The sequence below is a fragment of the Boleophthalmus pectinirostris genome, unplaced genomic scaffold (genome assembly GCF_026225935.1).
Source record: "Boleophthalmus pectinirostris isolate CB_2022bp ecotype Guang Dong unplaced genomic scaffold, ASM2622593v1 HiC_scaffold_8, whole genome shotgun sequence".
Classification (NCBI taxonomy): Eukaryota; Metazoa; Chordata; class Actinopteri; order Gobiiformes; family Gobiidae; genus Boleophthalmus; species Boleophthalmus pectinirostris.
This window is the reverse complement of record NW_026571515.1, coordinates 8,618,686-8,623,710: the sequence shown is the minus strand read 5'-3', so window position 1 is coordinate 8,623,710 and position 5,025 is coordinate 8,618,686. Positions and strand designations below refer to the sequence as shown.

General features: G+C 36.2%; 1 long non-coding RNA gene across 1 annotated transcript; it reads right to left on the bottom strand.

Annotated features, from left to right (window-relative positions):
• Window positions 1–2,985: 2,985 nt before the first annotated feature.
• Window positions 2,986–3,742, bottom strand: LOC129412427 (uncharacterized). Its single transcript, XR_008633724.1, has 3 exons — window positions 3,610–3,742; window positions 3,452–3,526; window positions 2,986–3,299 (listed from the first exon to the last, which is right to left on the bottom strand). It is a non-coding gene; the product is annotated as an uncharacterized LOC129412427 (long non-coding RNA).
• Window positions 3,743–5,025: the final 1,283 nt, after the last annotated feature.

Sequence of the window (5,025 nt, the reverse complement as noted above, 5' to 3'; positions counted from 1 at the left end):
AATCTGTCTCTGTAATTTACTTTGTCCAGTTGAAGGTTTGAGTTCATAAAGTTGGTCACGTATAAGAGGAATAGTGATAGAACGTGTGAATTTAAGCAAATGAATGATTTTGCTGTTGTTTGGTAACTGTTTAGAACTTCAGTAGTGTCCTGTTTTCGATTTGTTTTCGTGTTTTAGGTAACTCAATGAAAGCAAAAGAAGATCTCACCTGTGTAACATAAAAAAGGATGAGCATGATTACAGTAATGGTCAAACCACTTTCCATCTGCAGCATCAGCTGAGACGCAGAGGTCCACTGCAGCAGGATGATTTGTTTTCCAGTTGCTGAACGATACAAGATTTGCAGAACGTTCCAGTGGCAGACCATTTCCAGGGATTAGGATCCATCACAGGTTTCCATAGGAGATCGTACAGTCCGATCCAGGCCAGTCCAGTGTAACCCTCCGATCTGTTCAGAGCACTTGCCTCCTCCACACTCGTGACTGTGGCCAGGTCGACGTAGTTCTCTCTGCAGAACTTCTGAGCCTCGTACCAGTTCAGCTTCTGGTTAATAAAATGATATTCATGTCCATTTATGCTTGGGGTAATGCTAATCGCTGAAGAAAAAACAAACAAAACATTAACATATTAATATTAAACACAAATATAAATAAAAAATGTTCCAGACTTACCACAGAGCAGGAGTATTATAGAAATCATGATACTGAAGACTTGATATATCTGAAGGTCAGACAACTCCAGGTCAAACAAGAGCACAGACAATCTGTCCTGTTTGTGTCAAAGCAGCCCATTGTCACAGGAATTATATACAGATATTTGCAATTCAAACAAGGGGCTACTGTCATTTCCCTGTACTTGTCAAACAAGACAAAGAGACTTGCAAAACTTTTTTTTTTTAAACCTGAAAATATAATGTGAAAATAACATGCAAATGAAGTCAAAATAGTTTTGAGGCACTCTTGTGAGAGTAAAAGATGTCCTGTCCATATTTGTATATCCAACATATTTTATTTCAGCTGGTTGACATTTAAGTCGGGCATGACATAGCCAATGGCAAAGTTATTCAAATTCCTGGATGTGGAATTGTTGCGAAAGATGTAAATTGCCCCTTATTGTTGGCATGAATGTTGTAATGACCTGCTGGGGAAAAAGAAGAACCTATGGACCTGCCAGGAGACATTGGAGTGGCCAGAACTTTTGGAGTGGTAAGAAATGGCAGAATTCCTGTACACATGTGTGACCTGCACCTCTACAGTCTGTACATCTGTAGTTACCAGAAGCTGATGTGAATCATGAGCTGCTTAAGACAACTGAAATGTGCAAGAGCCAGGCAAACCATTAACAGTGTAACATCAGATAATGGCAGAACTGTTACAGATCAGATGAACGATGCTTTGCAAAGTTACTAACTTGTATAGCTCTTATAATACCAGTAACCCAGATCTTCTCACTAATTTCATTAGAGATTTACAGATTCTGGCTTTGTCTCCGAATGAGGTCTCCAGCTTGGAAGCACCTTTACAACAGCAGGAGATCATGGTGGCAAATAAATCACTAAAATCTCCAGGCAGTTTGCAGAGTGAGTTTTATGCAACATTTGCAGAAAAATTATGCAATTTTGGCCACATTATATACAGATTATGTGTTCTTCTCAATAGTTTAAATGAGGCCTGTGCTACCTTGCTCTCAAAAAATGAATAAAAACACCCTGGAGTGTGGGTCTTACAAGCCCATTTTACTTTTGAATTCTGACTATAAAATTTTAGCTAAAGTTTTGGCCCACCAATCAGATTAGGCATTCAATAGAGTGAAATGGGATAACCTGTTTGAGACACTTTTTTTTTTTTTTTTTACCCAGGATACTCACTGTGGCTCCCTGTCCATCAGTCATAGTGCTTACTAAAGCTGTTTAGTCCACATCAGGGCACCCGTTGTCAGGGCTGTCCCCTCAGTCCTCTTCTCTTTTTTTCTTTTTTTAAACCTTTTTGTACCTTTTTGTAAGTGTGGGTTATTTTCACTAAATATGGCTGACTCCATATTGGCAAAAGTTACAAGCTATGATTGCTAGGCATCGTTTTGTTTATCTCTGTGACTTTCTTCTGATCCTCATTCATTGCTGGCTGTAAATGACACATGGAATTCCATTATCTAAAAGCCTGACAATTAATAATCCTATAGTTCACAATTAAAATTCTCATGAAGATCAGTTTGTGTAGCTCAATAGCACCTAATATATGTTTTTCTCTCCTTCAGTATGCAACATTACATTTCATGGGTGACTGAGGCAAGAGCTGTTTTTTTTTTTAAATGACTTATTTTTTGAAAACACATTGCTTCACTTTTTTATGTCCCCAGGATCTTCAAATTACCATTAATGAATGAGACTGGGACTGTGTTTTTAGGAACATTTACTCATCCTGAGTGTGTGCAAACATTATCTTATTCAAACATTGTCTTATTCAGTTCAAAGTGGTACATAGAGTACATCTTCAAAAATCTAAATTGGCCAAGATGTTCCCTCCAGTTGAGTCAACTTGGGATAGGTATAAATCAGTGGGGCACTTTGACTGTGAGGTCTTTTCTTCTATATTTGGGATAAAATGACTCAGAAACGTCTTATGTTTTCAGTTTTATTGGCCCGTTGGTTCTGATACATTTGAAGTGGAAACGGTGCTGCACAGTATCCCACTGGACTAAATATGTGTTATTTCATCTTAAATTTAAGAAAATTAGATTTGTCTTGAAGGGCTAAGAAAAGATTTTTTTTTTTAAGTTTGAAGACCTTTCTGATCTTTTTTGACCAATCATCTGCACATGAATGACTTTTTATATGGTATATTGTGGCTGGCTTGGTTACTGAAGGTCAAAGATTTTGTGTGTGAAATACACATATTTTTTCATACACTGAAAAAAAAAAGTTGCTGGATTTGCGTAAAAAAGTTATGGACAGCGGTTGCACGCAATAAAATTATGTTTAGGCTTTGAAACTTTTTTCGATCCCCTCTACACATATTTTTCTCGGAACATGAACATCACTTTTTCATGTTGATGAAATTTGAACAAATCATGCTGAATATGCATATTTATCTTATGGTACCTTATCATGAAATGTATAAGTATGTATAATTTAATTTAATTGATCTAATTCTGTAAAAGAATACAAAAACAGTCTTTAGTTTTCCACAGTTCTGTATTGTCTTAAACAGAATCAAACACAAAGAGAGCACAGGGACAGAGACACACAGTTTGGAGCTGGACAGTGTGAAGATTTATTCCAGTGAAGAAGCTCTGGTCTCTGCCTGTGGACACACGAATAACACATGATGATCACATTCTGATGATCTACTCTGTTGTACATGTTTAAATACACTTAAAGTACTTATTACTACAATAATGGACCAGAACAGAAGAACAAGAACATTAGAAGTGTATCTGCAGAAACAAAACTCACCATGTGCTGCTTTTCTTCCTCTAAACACAGTAACAGGGAGGGCATCTGGTATAAAGTCTCCTAATGCCACATCACCTTGTACAAAACACGATAACAGTTTCAATAGGAAGTTCATTTTGAAAAAAAAATGTAAAATAATTTCTAGTTGGTTTACTTACTTTGTTCATCTGTGCTCTGTGTTTTGTTGGTTCTCAAACATCTTCCTTTTTTCTGAAACATCAACTATAACATTCATGAACTTCCCCACAGCTCCAGCAGAGCTCTGGACGTCACTCTGTGTTTGTAGACGACTCTGGAAGCAAACACAATTCAAATCTTAGTACAAGTGTCACACTCTTGTAGATGGACAGTCAAAAACAATTTGTTTCAAGGAGTCCTTACATTAACTCTAATTTCAAATAAAACAACACAAACATGTTTTAACAATGACGACATTCTAGGCCGGAGAAGCACATAATAAAATCTTTGAAAAGTCTCACCTCCAGATCAGTTCTCATAATCCTCCTGCTCCACACTGTGTGTCTCTGCTCCTGTATCTGTCCTGTGTCCTGTTACATTTGAATTTTCCCTCCAAAAGTTTTGGGGAGGAGAATTCCAGAGGGAGGAGCCTCACCAGAGATTATAATAAAGTCATGTTTCCTCAACCTGATTAAAACATGCAGGTCTCACATCGGCCACAATCAAGCGATGTTTGTAAGATTTAAACATGCTGGACAGAGAAACGTAAAAAAGTGATGTTATTGTTGTCAAATTTGTTTTTGCAATTTGAGCAACCCCTCTCGGACCGTTTTTTCAGTGTATTTTGGATATGACAGTGGACATGTTGTTATTGTGTTGTGAGGTTGCTTATATATATATATATATATATATATATATATATATATATATATATATATATATATATATATATATATATATATATATATATATATATATATTATTTTTTTTTTTCGCAGTAGTAAAATGTCATAAATATATTAAACACAGAAATAGTATTCACATCCAACTGTGCATGGAACAATTATTAATTCTAGTAAAAAAGCTGAATTATTTAGAATAACAACACACATTTTAACTACAGTATATAGTTGTGTACAGTATATAGTTGTGTACTGTATATAGTTGTGTACTGTATCACAGACTCACCACCCAGTACAAATATTCAAATAATCATGTTGCCTGTGTTAAAGAAATGGTCTAACGACTGGAGTTGCTCTGGGTCATGTGTGGATGCCCAGACAGGGAAATTATTTTTCATATATTATTTTCATAACAATTTACAATACAAACACTGTGACGCTGCCATTTCCCTGTATGAACACCGCCTATTCTGAAAGTAATCATTTTATTACTATTTTCATGAGATGAGAAAATGCACAACAAAGACTGAGGTAAATGTTGCACATGTGTTTGTTGTTTCTTCTGTCATGGTTCAATCCAGATTTGACCATTAGCTGGATGCCTCTCACACCTTTCTCCTTCGTTTATGCTGTAACACTCCTGTCCAGTATGGAGTTCCCTTTTGGATTCTGTGACATTAACTAAACTTAATGGCTTTGTTTTGTTATGCTGAG